Below are 15,124 nucleotides of genomic sequence, written 5' to 3' on the forward strand. Positions count from 1 at the left end.
GTCCTGCTGCCTCAGGATCTACTACTACATATACGCATATTAAACATGCATGTGCAGTTAACCTTGCAAATTAAGCTATTCAATACAGCTAAGAGATGTACATCTGATTTGCCAAAAACAAAAAAAAAAAAGAGAAAGAGATATACTGACTCATGAGCAGCTTATTTAATTTGCTTATTAATGGCCTTATGCTTGACTGAGTGATTATTTCCTATTGGATGGTGAGCTGACTTCCTGCAGTAACAAATACAATTCTTGGAAGATTTATTAATAATAATTCTTCTTTTTTTTTTTTTTTTAAAGCTGACGAAACCTGCATACTGAGGTTTCAAGTAGACTACAGATATTATTCCTAGTGCCTGAGTTACTTTTTTAAAGGTAATACAATATTTTCATTTAAAAACACACACACAAAAAACATATAGCACATGATGAATGAGTGAGCAGTATGGGCCCAACAGATCTGCCAAAGCTGGGAAGCAACATCATTATATATGTATACACACACATACACACACTGGATTATATATATATATATAAAATAATTCACTACTAAAATTTTAAATTCAGTTATTCTAAAACTGAATAGATGGGTGTAAGTGTATAGTATTATAACTGGAGCCATAGGTGTTCCTACACAGGTATCAGACAGTAAGAAGTATCTTGTTGTAGTAAAAGCCCACCATATGCACAGTGCCACAGCCTACTGCCCAAGCCTAAGAAGAGCAGCATCATTGTGTACTCATTTAGTATCCATTAATATGTTTATGTAAACACAAAGTATGGGACAGTACGGGGGGGGGAAAGCCAAGCAAGAAATCCCCAATTGAACAATTTTTGGTAGCTGAAATTTTCTTTCTTTTCTATTTTAAAGCAAGAAGCAAACAAATCAAAGACAAGCAAAGGCAGAATCATAGAATCATGGAATGGTTTGGGTTGGAAGGGACCTTTAAAGGTCACCTAGTCCAACGCTCCTGCAATGAACAGGGACATCTTCAACTAGATCAGGTTGAATCCTTCTGGCCTCCTTCTTTTGGATCAAACCCACTACATGGCTAAACATAAACAATTTTCTACGTGATATGCATACCAGGAGGTTAAATTGTAAGAAGCAACATTTTACATTAGTTGAATTTTCAACTTTCTTAGGACTTCTTTTTTAATTTGTTCATTAAGCCTAGCTGGGTTCTCCAGCTATCTTCCTCCAGCACAGAAATCTGAGCTGTCTCAAAGTCCCAAACAACAGCCATATTTCCATTTCTAGGTCTAGGAAAACTAAATTTTATTCCTCACATGGCATCTTCAGCTGCGGAGAGATGTTCTTTCCCACCATGTCCAACTGATGAAGTAACTGGAAATATAAAGCAATTGATACTTTTTTCCAGGGGAAAAATAAACAAGACATGTACCTGAAGAGAACAAACAGTTTGTTCACCTAAATCTGGGCCTCTTTTTTTTTTTTTAATCCTGGATTTTTGCTATCCAATCTGATGCTGGAAAAATGAGGAAAATATGTACGTTTAGAAGGAAAAAAAAAAATTCTGATTCACTGTGTGCTCTGCCCAATGAGGAGGAAAGCTGGCTACATATGCTTTTTTAAGCTTCATTTTTCCTGTGAATGTTGTGCTCCAGACTCACATTTTACTGCTTTCTATCTTGCAAAAACACTTCTTCAGGCCATACATCTCCAACAGCCACCTTCTTACATAAATACACTGACATGTCCTATTTACTGCAAATTCCCAGAGCAGAATGCTGCTAAATTCCAGATACAAACAGAAAAAATGCACTAGGCTGGAGCTGCACACAGTATCTTCAGGCCCTCGGCGATAGCCTTCCTTCTGTCTCCAGAGGCAGGGACAGATCTCCTTCTCACTCTGAAACTTTAGATTTTAATGAAAACATTCTAAATCATGTGCTCACATTAATAAGCATGGGTTAGCGTCAAAGATTTTTGGCATACGCACACACACAGATGCACATTTTGATTTTTGTTAAGCTGCTTTAGCATTCCTAACCCCTAAAACTTCACTCCCTGCTTCTCTGAGGGGTCTGGATGGGAGCTATCGTGAAGTTTTGAAGCATCCTGTGGCCACACTGATGGTCATTTCACCCTTGCAGCTTTCGCTGACCAGCATGGACATTAACCGAAGTATTTCTACCGACATCCATGTGCAAGGACACAACTAAACCAGGATTTTTCCTAAGGTGGATTTGCCTCTTTGCTCAGACGGGTACCTGGGATGCAGGGAGGCAGCTGGGCTTGTGCCAGGTCAAGATGAAGACCAATGCCCACTTTTCCCTTGGAGGACCAGGAAAGTCTCCTGTTGAACACCCACACTTTGGAGGCATTTGTCTAACAAGTAGTTTGAACAAGCCCCATTTTTGAAACTCCCTAGGTAAACTGTACTTTTGCTCTCTCCTGTGTGCGTGTGTGTGCTTTGAGAGATTTATTGCAGAGTGTGAGTTTGTTTAGGCTCCTGACCGCAGTCTTCTGCAGTTCAAAATGCAACGATGAACCTGCAATTTTGATGGGCCCGCTATTTTCATTGCATCAGCTGACGGTATTTCTAGTCCCGATGTGAAAACCAGATAGAAATCGTGCTCACAGGCACCTTTTCTGACACCAAAGATGGGTAAGGTCTAACTAAGGATTTATATAGATAGCTGTTGTTTCTAAATGTTGGGGAAAGTTTTATAAGATTAACAAGAGTTGACTGAACCGTTTGGGTTGCTGATATGAAATTGAAAGCTTCTCCTCACCCCGAGTGTTTTTCTAAAAGGGACTGAATACATTAAAGAAGGAAATTATCACCAGAGAAGTAGAACATATCCTGCTGCTACTAATGGGAAAATGAACAGTGACTCAATAAATAATAATGTAAGATATAAGCTTGTCTTGGCCCAGAGAGCCATCAGGAAAAAGCAAAGATTATTCACTGAACGCTATAAAGAAAATTGTTTTTAAGTAGTAACAATCTAGACAATCAATTTCCCCTCAGACTCTTCCTTCCTAGAAGATCAGTGTTTTTAATTCCTTTAGTGAGGAATTTATTCTTTATTTTTTATATATAAATGCCACACATCATGTTGACAATTAGAACAGCAAGGAAGTACTCAATAAACAATGCTATGAAACAATTTTTTCCAGAGATATTGTTGTTATTCTTCCCTGTGGTTTGCATTTGCTTTGTTTTTTTTTCCTTGAAAAATCTAAACAATATAAGCATTCCTGGAAGGGTTTTATATTTTTCTTTTACACACTTCCTCCTTTTAAGTCCTTCAGTCTCAACTTGGAGTTTCCTGGGACTGGCATGCCAGTCTTTGTGTGGCACCAGCCACTGTGTTTACACAAAGTCCAGCAACAACTCAGTCACTGCACCAGATTTTCTTTTGCAGCTGATAAACACTGATGCTTGTTCACATGCTCCCAAGGCTTAGACTACCCCATTCATTTCTCCTACAGCTTTGCTTAGTAACACGGTCTTCCTCAAGGATGACTTCTCAAGGGTGGGAGACACTTCACCTGGCTGCCAGCCCTGGATAATCTGATTCCTTAGCATTCAAGGTTTAGCTCTCATGCTGAGTAAGGTATTTAGCATTGTTAGATGATCTGTGTTCAGTTTTGGGTCCCTCACTACAGGAAAGACGTGGAGGTGCTGGAGCGTGTCCAGAGAAGGGCAACCGAGTTGGTGAAGGGTCTGGAGCACAAGTCTGATGAGGAGCGGCTGAGGGAACTGGGGCTGTTTGGAGAAAAGGAGGCTGAGGGGAGACCTGATCGCTCTCTACAACTACCTGAAGGGGGTTGTAGTGAGGTGGGTGCTGGTCTCTTCTCCCAAGTAACAAGCAATAGGGTGAAAGGAAACAGACTCAAGTTGCGCCAGGGCAGGTTTAGATTGGATATTAGGAAAAATTTCTTCACCAAAAGGGTTGTCAAGCACTGGAACAGGCTGCCCAGGGAAGTGGTGGAGTCACCACCCCTGGAGGTATTTAAAGGACGTGTAGACGTGGTTTAGTGGTGGACTTGGCAGTGCTGGGTTAATGGTTAGACTCGGTCATCTTAAAAGTCTTTTCCAACCTAAACAATTCTATGATTCTATGATTTGGAGGTCCTCTATTTTTCGGTGTGACACACGTGTCAAGCTCCTGAGCTGTTCCAGGGAGCACTTTAGGGCACCTACAAAGAAATGCCACTTAAGCCATTCCAGGAAAGGGGGAGGAAACCCAAAGGGTTCAGCTGGTGTTTTGAGGATCACATAAAAATTCCTTCTAAATCCCAGTCCTTTCTAAATCTTTTCTAACCCGACCAGTACTGTTACTCCAGAGAATGTACCCTGCCCTGTTGTAAATACCCACAGCACAGAGGCAGCTTTAGGACTCCAGAGCTGGTTATTTCCCGCAGACTATTAATAAAATGAGGGCAAAGCAGTGAAGAAGCATTTCCAGAATGCAGCTAATTTAGAGCAAAGAAGAGGGGAAAATCTCCAACCCGTGTCTGCAGTGGCTTCAGAAATATAAGTTGGGGAATACTGATGAAAATATCAGTAGTTAGTGGTTAAAAATAAAGGACTTGTGGCTAGCCATAATTTAGGACCATCTAGCTTTGGTGGAATGGTTGCAGTTGATTAATTACTTTCTAGCATGTGTCCACTAATTTATGTTCAAACGTTAACAGAAACAGTTGAAAAGAACATAGTCTTTTACAGCCCTGATGGTAGCAGCCACGTTATCAGATTGCTCCGCTTAGTATATTTTACTGAAATTGAGTGCATTTGAATGCTTTTGAGATTATGAATGATTTACTAATTAATAGGCCTAACCAGTCCCTTGAATTATACTTTACAAATTGTTTTAAATTACTTAACCAGTCTCTGGCTTCCTGCTGTTTGTTTTCCACAGTGTGGTAGAAAAGAGGTCAAGGTACACAGTACAATTATGATTTATTGATTTATTCTGTGGAAGGGTAACAGTCTTCTTGGCAAGACTTTACTTTCCTAGTGGCTTAAAAAAGGCTATTAGGCAATGACTAATATTATTATAGCTCTAATTTAACATGATTAAATGGTTGTATTTTATTTGGCAGTGCCTGGTACAGTTTGAGAAACAAGAAATCACTTAATTACTAGAGTGATGGGTGTCTTGGAAAGACTAATTGAAGGAGGTAGGAAGTTTCATTACTTTTGTTTCAATGTGGACTTAGCGGTTATTAGCTAGTTTCTTTCAATTTGAAAATTTATCATGTGTCATTTTTAATATTTTAGGTGGAAAAAAAAAAAGACAGTAAGTTCAAATAACTTTGATTCAACCATTTCAAAATAACATGGATTTAAACCCTTACTCATACATCTCCTAGCATGCATGACAAGCTAATATTCATGGTATGCTTTACACAAATTTATCCTAAACGTTACTGAGACTGGAAAGAAGTGGTAAAGGAGTCTGTATTCCTGGAAAGACCACTATGTCCCATTTCAACAGGGGCTTTCCTCAGTCACAGCAAGTTGGTTGTCTTCATGTTCAGCAGGTATCTGCTTTCAATAAAATCCTTAAGGAGGAGCATTTGAGCAGAGAAGAGTAGGAGAGCTGAGCAGTATCCTACTGAAATCCTAGAGGAGTCATGCTGTTGTGCAACAGGTTAGTGTAAGGGACTGTCAAGGTGACTTGCTCCCCAGCATGATCATCACAACCCTGTGACACCGCGAACCTTTCCTGCACGCTGGATGCTGGTTTGAAGTGAAAAATCTGCAGCCAAATGGAAACTGCAACCAGGTGTCACGTGGCATGCCTGTATACGCAGTTAATTCTGACTAAATCCCATTAGATACATATGGAAGATGCAAGCCAAGTTCTTTTGGGTTGTTTGTTTTGCAAATTAATGATTGAATATTCAGGCTGCTTTCCATGGGAAAAAGCATTCACTTTCAGTCAAATGCATGCGCATAGATAACCTCTCCCTTCCTATTCAATCACAAAGTCCAAACAAATCTTATTACATTACCTCCAAGCAAAAATATAACCTTGATCTTTAGATGATGTTAGAGACCCTCTATTTTCATAGGATGAAATGCAGCAGTGTTCAGTGCCTCCTGCAACAGTGACGTAGTTATGTATGAAAGAAAAACAAAAAAAGAGACACAACCACACACAAAAAAGGGAACTTGGCGTGTTATCTATAACATTTCCTCTTCCTTTGACATTGAGAAGCATGTTTGTTTTTAATCAAGGTCAAGCATTCTGGAATATACTGGTCATATGTAAGGACAGTGCACTAGAGTAAGAGACATTTTATCAGGTATTAATAATATGTTTGTCTTTGTTGTATCTTTCCAGATTCTTGATGCAGAGAAAAACCTTCACGTTTTTATTGCTTATAAACAACACCAGAGTTGTTTTGGTATGATTAATAATACAAAACTGCTGGTTTGTATCACTGATAATTTGCACCATTTTTTCACAAACTGACACCACCAATATTCTGGAACTCTTGCCTGAATAAGGCAAAAGCTGAAGTTTTCGGAGCTTAAGAAAAATGGTGTCTCTGGAAGAAGCTGAAGTCCAAATTCACTGAGCTAGAGGGTTCAAACCAGTCATGTCCTTCCTACAGCAGGCAACTACAGCAGGCAAGGAGCAGGGTCTAACACATCCACCACCACAGCCCCTTGCAACACACACACTGCCCAACTTTGACTTGCATCGGACCAATTGTCCAGCATGTATCACAGAGCCTGCGTACCTTCTTGATAGCCAAAGTTCCCTTCAGCTCAATAAAAAACGGGTGAGCACTGAAAAGAAAGTGCTGTCACAGGGGACAACCCTAGCAGGCTGTGCTGTAGAAAACCAAAGGAAGAGAGAAAAGGGAAGCAGGAAACTGTATGGTCACAGACGGACTTTCTGCCCTAAACTTGAAAGCCTGAAACACAACTGGAAGAGTGGCTCTCTCCAGCCCTCGCGGTGTCCCTGGAAACCAGTTAAAGATCAATCCAGAAACAAAAACGAGCCTGAAACAACCTCTCAGAATCAAACAAAGCTATTTTTATGGCCTCAGAGACAAATTAACCAAGCAGCCAGGGATGAGCCTTGTAGCACAAGACTTTAAACCACCTTTATGGACTACGTAATCTGGTTGTGGTGGGTTGACCCTGGCTGAGTGCCTGGTTGAGCAAAGATATGGTAGCTTCACACCCACAGATCTCCAGGTCCGGCTTACAAGGAAGCCAGATCAGACTTTGCTGATCCTGGGCTGTGGGCTGGGCCGCAGGTGATCCACGTCGTGCAATTCAATGAGGGTTCTTGGTAGCCTTGGTACAGGCTGAAGCTGAGACTTGGAAAGATCCCAAGACACTAGCAAGCTAGTCTGCTCTCTCTTACTTGTCTGTTTGGCCTCAAGAGCCCAGATCTGGAGTTTCCCATGTCCTTTCCCTCTCTCACCTTGTGCCAGACCAGTTTCCAAAGCTCTTTCCTAGCATGCTGGTCACATGCATGCCATGGGAGTCCAGTCAATGAACTGCTTTTCTTTCAGAACATAGCTGGAACTTGCATGACCCATAAGACTGCACAAGCTGAAGACATACAGTAGGGTTTGATCAGGTGCAACTAGTTCTTCTCCACCTTCAAGACATCCAAAGCATGGGCACTGCAATGTTTTATCTCTGTCCCACCTAGACCTGCAGTCTGGATGTCAGCAATAGTCCTCTGGAAGAAGATAATCCCTAAAGCATGATCCTAGAGCAAAGATAAACACCCCCGAGGACTGTGAGAGGCCGAAGATCCAAGTCGTCATCTGGGCATCACCCAAGGCCGACACTGTGGCTGCAGAGGAAGGGGGAAGCAAGACTCTGGGCAAAGGAGGTGACAGAAGCAAAATCTATTTTGTCTCTGCTGTATGCAAATACCTCCCGGAGGGGGACTCCTGTTGTGTGCATGTCTAGTGTATGTGGGGAGTGGATGGTGAGCGTCACGTTAATAAAGTCCTAGCCAGAAATAAGAGTGATGGTTGCAGACACGCTCCTGATTCTGTAGTGGAAAACCAAGGGCAGGTGAGTGTTAAGTGCTTTGATACTGGGACACTGCATAGGATGGCAGGTGGGTGGCAAGAGCTCAAAACTCCTGCATTACGGTGCAAGGGCTGCGAGTGAGCCAGGTCTGCCACCTGCATCTGTGTTGCCAGTGCAGGTGGTACGTCTGCCCATCAACTCCCCCTGAGCATCCTCCGCTCTCCTCCACAGGACAGACAGCTGCCAGGTGTCCTCTTTGAGACCAAGGGTATGCCAATACACAGGACTGTAGGCGGATGGCTGAGGGCAAGCTCACATATCAATATAAATGGTCAGGCACAATCAGGTATAGTCTTTCTAAAGTGGACGTGTCAGTCATTGCATTCTGCTGTCTTTGCCGGGATTGCACGCGCCATAGTCTCACAGTGAATTGACTGTCATGTTGTATTCCAGGTTTTTATGGGAGGTCTGGAGATTCAGTTTCTCCACCTGCAAACCAAAAATAGCATTGTTGTTAACACCACCAGCCAGTTAAGACCAAATTTTCATGCCTGCAAATACAAAATGTAACTTCTAGCCAGTGAAACCTGATGTTAAGAAATATTGTCTGAGAGCCACTGGTTCAGGATCTGACCTTAAGAAGCAGCAGAGCGGTGACTGCCGACTATACCCTGCCAGTACAAATGAAAACAGTCACCCCAGGCAAAATCCTGCAGTTGCTAATAATCAAGCTAAGACAATGACACCCACTGTCACTGATTTGTTTTCCGTGTTTTCAGTTTTGGCCTAGAATGGGTCTTACTGGGAAGACACTCTTCTTCTTCTTCTTCTTCACATTTAATGGGATTAAACATCCCTCATCCCTTCCTGCTTTTTTTTTTCTTTCTATAGAAATGTAGACATGCAAACACCTCACTTTCAAACCTTCCTTTCCAAATCCAAGGAGTATTATTTGTTTAAAGTCTTATTTATTTATTTAAGTTTGAGGCTAATTCATAAAATACTGAGCTATTCACAATACAGAAGCTCTCTCTCCAGTACAAGGAATTAAGCATGCCTTTATTTCCCTCTCCCCAAGGAAAACCAGAAATAATGGACCTAATTTTGAGCAAAACATGTGTTGCCACCACTAATATAAAACTCATATAAGAAAAAAAAAGGGAGGTGGGGGCTTTAATTAGTTTCAACACAACAATTTTCCTTCTAGAGTAGATATCAGATTAAAATAAGTAACAAGCAGTTCAATTAGTCAGAACTAATGAATTCTGAGCACTTGTGGTCTACAGGCACTGACTTTGTGTTTTATGATCTAGATGTTAACTTACTTCATATGGTATGTAAAACGCTGCCTCTTGTTGGCTAGTACTTCCACAAAAAAAAAAAAAAAAAAGAGTAATTCCAACAGTATTTCTGAGAGTATTTGAATATAACCAGAGAAGACATGAACAGAAATGCACACTCTGTTTCTCTGCTAATTCACAGTTTCAGAAAGCTATGACATTTTTTAATCATGTTAGTCTCAGTTTTATGAGGAGCAGAAAAATCTCAACTTCTGTTTCCTTTGCAATAAAAGATTGTTTTTGTGAACATTCAAGGCTCCTTTTCTGGGTTAGGAAAGCAAGATTATATTGTTTTTCCATTTGCCTTCTCCTCTAGAGCATGCTGCTTTCAAAAACAAGGTCTGTGTCCCCAGGGTCGGATGGTATAACTGTGTATGCTGGCTCCGAGGATTTAGCTGTCCATCTCCTGAGGCTATGTGGGATTCTTTTCCATGCTCAGAGGATTATCTTTAATATTAATCTCCCAATGTTTGTAATGAGCCATTCCATTTGCAAGTCAGGAGGCTTGCTAGTAACCGCCTGGCATTTGCCCTGCTCGTTCTCACTCTGCACTCCACAGCAGAGCATGATTTTTAAGGTGGGCAGACTGTTTCCCAGCAGCGGTCCACACCACTGCCGTAGGTCAGGTCTTACCCTCATCCTTAGTCCACAAAGGACCAGGACTAGAGGTCTTCTAATGTGCAAGAGAGGTCTTCTGCCATCACTGAATATAAGGAGTCGATATACTTTTAACCCTGAAAAGCCCCTTAAGTGCCGTAAAGTAACATGATTCTTATTATACCTGCCTCTCCGGATGGAAGAACCTAAAAGCTGTAGGCACATGGCCCTTGGAGGAGAATCGCAGTGCTTGCCTGAGGTGCTCTGAATCAGCAGGCAATGCTCGTCAGAAGGCAGAGCATCATGCATATGGTGACAGTGGGAAGTGCCTGGGTAATGGAAAAAACATGAAAAAATGAAGGCAAGGAAGCTCTCAGCAGTTTCTTCTCTTTGCTTGTGCTCTCCAGCTGTATTTTTTTTTCCTGCCAGAAGCACCTGCTCACCCTTCCAAGGAACTGCCCAGCGCACGTGTAAGGGGTGGCAGAAGCTGTAGACACCTCACCTTTTATACAGTAAACATCTAGCCAGAGCACTGCTGACAGATGAGGGCAGGGTTTCAGGCCCTCTGCAGCCCCACCAAATTCAAACTCACCTCTTAAACCTTGAGTCTAGTCTAATGATCAGAGTGGAGAGTTTCCACTGCCTGACCATGGCTGTGCCTCAGCGCAGGCAAGGTTTCAGCATTCGCTGGGACAGGTACCACAAGGGAGCATGCATGTCCCAGAACTTGCAGAAAGTCCCAGTTAAAATGGCTAGACCAGCTTTATTAAATGTATAACAGACAATGGCTGGATGCAGGATTCATATGGGTGGAGACACATTAACCAGTGAACTGTGTATTTTGCCATCCGAATAGCCAAAGTAGGCGTATGCTCAACTCTGAGGATGGTCTCAAGTGTTTTTTGCTGGAGTAGGACTTGACTTCTTAGGACCTTATCCAGCAGAAGATACAAAACATGGTAACTGCAGAAGAACAAAGAATTAAGAAGGAAACCTGTTCCTTCTTACAAGACAGAAAACCAGAAGATTTGTATTTGGCATTATGTCCTTACAAAGGCCTGGCTGAGGAAGAGGAAGCACAAGCCCATTCACTATTGAGGCAAAGGCTGTTAGAAGGAATAAGTGAATAAAGAATCTCTTTGGGAAGGAATGTGGGCCCACAGCTGCGACTGAGATGCAGGACAAGCAGGAGATCAGGGAGAAGGATCAATCCTTCAGCAGAAGAAAGTCTGTCGATGGGCTATTTTTAGATTTCTCCTGCAAAGAGCATTGCAAACAATATCCGTGGCATGGAGAACAGATGCAAACAGGGCTCATTTGGGGGCTGAAGCACCAGAGAACAAGCCCGTTTTGAGTCACTGCTGCAGATACTGCCCGTGTGCTGCAGCAGAGGCGGCAGGGCTGACCATCCTATAGGAAGAACCACGTGCACACCCTTGGTGAGGAACAACTCCCTATCTCCCTATATCAGGACTCAACGAGGATTTCACGTGAGACCACTGTTGGTCTGTTCTTTTCCTCCAGCCCTGCCCCAGTCTCCAGGACACATTGTTATGCAAAAAGAAATATGGTCCTTCATACACATGGAGCTGAAATCTGCCTGGTCCTTGCCAGATGGGAAAATCTTTCGTATTTGCTTCTCTGCTTCCCCACTGTGGCGGACAGACCTGAGGCAGCAGCGTTGCATAGAGGGGCTGCAGGTGGTCCGTCATATGCTTGTGCACTGCGGGAGGCTGACAGCAAAGGGAGATTTCAAGTATCCCCTTTTCTTGCACTGTATATCCCATGCCTGGATGGGTGACTCTTTCCAGTTAGGAAACTGGGAAATCACACGCTTAATTTCGGTTCAGGAATTGCAAAGCAGGAGCCAAGAAGTTTCCAGGGAAACCTGTTTCATAACCTGGACCACAATGTTTTAGCTTCCAGATTGAAACTGAATTTATTTTTATGATATTAAATTCTTGTATCCTGTAATTATTTTCTGTCTCTGTGTGCATGGTGACACATACTCGTGTTTCACACACAGTTTGAACCATCAAAAGATAGGCCAGATGCTGCTATGTGCTCTGCATGATGAGTAGAGCCACACTGAAGGCAGCTTTTGGAAATTAGAGCATCTCTGGATAAAATCACTGTGTGCTCAGATCAGGGGTACTATGGCACAGGAGTGACCACACCATCTTCAAGGCCTACCTGCTGAGTTGGGGAAGATCACTGACAGCTTCAGTAAAAACCCTTCTCTGCAGTTTTGACACCAGCCATTGTTATGAGATGTTCCTGGGGTCATCTCCAAGCTGTATGTTTTAGGCAGGGAGCGATGTCAGGATTATTAACTCTGTGCTCACAGTTCCGAGAATACGCTTCTCTTTTCTGGATACCTGGGAAAGTCCTTCTGGCAATCTGTAGTATGAACCATCGGCAAAATAATCCTGTTAGTAAAACTACCACCTCCAGAAAGAGCAAAGCGTTCACCTTTCTAGGGATGCAAAGGAAGAAGGCAGGACCAAAGAGATGCCACATCAGTCTTTAGGTTTGCACAGAAAGCAAAAGTGTTGAAATGCAGTCACAACAACAACAAAAAGGTATTTATAATTTTCTCCAAATCTTGTCTATTTGTGAAAATGCCATCTCTACCATGAACATAACTTTGACTTGGTTGAAACTCAACCAACAAAACAAAATCATTCTTAGAGGTTTGGGGCCACCATTTAGGCAAGTTTACACAACTGTCTTCTCAGTTTCAGCACATCATTAATCCCAGGTATTTTGTTCAATAATGCTTAGGTATTACATTGCAATTATTTCCATGTATTTATTGCATACAAGAGTATTGCATTGTAATTATTTCAATGTATTTATTGCACAGAATATGATTTTGAACCATGCAATGAAGAATGGAAATTCTTTTTTATTTTTTCTGTGCAAATTAACAGAATAACATATTGAATTGAGCAGATGAGCCCAAACTTGCATGTGCTATTTTCACTACATGTTACTGCCAGTAGAAGTGACACAGAGGCAAATTCTGCTGCCAGCAAACTGGGCACACATTCTGATTTCTTACTGGTTTACACCAGCGCTGGTGAAGCAGAACCTACAATATAGTAGCTCAAGGTCCACAGTGTAGGCTGAGCTATAGTGAAATGTATCTTAAGGGAGGATATGCCTGAACTTAAGCAATTTTCTAGTCAAACCTCTGCAAGATCAGTCAATTCAACATAATTTTATGTTGAACACGTAGGCACTCTATTGCTGTAAAGTTCTCAATACAATTTAATCCTTTGCAGATCAAAGCTCTCACTGTGCAGTTCTCAGCAGGATGATGACTTTGGATGTAGGATATTGGAGTACTAAGCATTTGCATGATAGGGACAGAACATGGATATACTGGAGCTCTCAAATAGGTTCTAAAGAAAAACAAATCTGAATATTTCTGTTGAAGTCCCTGACATGAACTGACTTATTTTGGATATGTACCACAAAAAAAATCAGAATCTACCACGGTGGCTTTCTCTAAAACACCACCTAAAAGATGTCTGTTGAACTTTGCATTGTTCATCACTTATGCACTTGAACGTGAAATATATTCAGACATAATTTAAAAAGGTGAATTTACTTATGTTGGCATATGAGTGGCGATAAGCTCCTGAACACATCCATTCATTCATCTGATGTACAGACATATTTAAGTAGCTTTAGGTGAAGCCTGTCTGGAAAAGGTGTCTCCTTCACACAGTGAACTACGAAACATTACATCCATATTAATTGCAGCTCCTTCTATGCCTCAAAACACAGAGAATGGCCTCTTGTGGAGAAATGGTGGCTCCTTTTATAGGGAAAAAAGCAAAGGCAGCAAGTGTCCTGGTGATCTTCAGGAACAAAGCAAAGGGCTGAATGAGTTAGCCATCTTAGCATGGTAACAGTAGGTTTGAAAGCTGTCTAGCTGTGGATTTATTCATCTCATAGAAACAAAGAAATGTTTATACTCTATCAAATTTTAAATAATGCCTGGGATCGGAGAACCACGGGAGGCATTCGGTGTGGTTAGGTGAAGTCAAGCCAACTGTAAAGGTGCTCCTCCTGTCCAGGTGTGGCTGTCGGGCACCCCTGAGTCAGAGCACGCAGCTGCCCTGCTCCCATCCCAATCCTCACCTGCTCAAGGAACAGCAAAAAGGAGCTGAGAGAGACCCATGCTGTTAAAACACTGAATTTACTACAGACTATTTTCTTTTTTTTTTTTAAAAAAGTGGTTCTAGAACAATAGCAAAATTCCTTGCATGATCCGAAACTGTGTGAGCACCACCTAGAGATTTAAAACTCAAGAAGTGCTGGCAGCAGACCTCATCCAACTGATCTGCTCTGAAAATGCTGATGCATTTACAGTAAATCCCTAACCAGGCCAGTTGTGCAACAAGTTGAAGTGACACAAAGTATTAACATTTATGGTGGTGAGTCAAAATCAAACAAAACATCCTTCTTTTATAAGCTTTCGCACAGCATGTAGTAGCATGTACTGCGAGTAATGAAACATCTGTTACAGCCCTGACTCCCTCGCAACTGAGCAAGTGTTGCAATCATTCTGCAGGGCCAGGCTTCATGTTAGGGCTTTAGTGGGGAGATGAGAAGTATCAGCAATGGGCAATGCTCATCTCAGTTGATTCAGGAAGAATGAAATAAAATAAAAAAACTCTTTGCGAGCCAGGTTTCCCGTGTAGAAAATAAAACAGTTCTACATTGCAAAGTGTCCAGAACTCATTTTAACTCCAGACTGAGAGACTTGTTTTGATGATACTTGCAGTTCATTCAAGTGCCCAGAAAGTCCCTTGTCAGCAGGTGTAAGTATGGGCAGAAAAGTGAATTATAAAATATGCTCACATGGTTCACTCTTGCCCGCTACGTTTCAGATGCACTGCACCCAATTTTAAAGGCTGTTCCTTCTGCACAGGGGTATTTGTCTCCCTGACTGGCCTGTGCTTCTGTATATTGCCCATGGTGAAGCAAGGTATATTTCTCCCCCAAGTTTTGCCATTGACCACAAAGACTTGGCCCTGTTTGCTCTGTAGCGTGACCAGCATAAACAGAGTCCACAAAATTCCTGGGAGTCAGAAATTTAAGACTCGATGCAGCACAACTTGTATTAATTAAATATAGAAATGCTCCATTTCCCATCATTTCAAATGCATGCTTAAAAAG

The sequence above is a fragment of the Haliaeetus leucocephalus genome, unplaced genomic scaffold (assembly GCF_000737465.1).
Source record: "Haliaeetus leucocephalus isolate CR32 unplaced genomic scaffold, Haliaeetus_leucocephalus-4.0 Scaffold598, whole genome shotgun sequence".
NCBI classification, from domain to species: Eukaryota; Metazoa; Chordata; class Aves; order Accipitriformes; family Accipitridae; genus Haliaeetus; species Haliaeetus leucocephalus.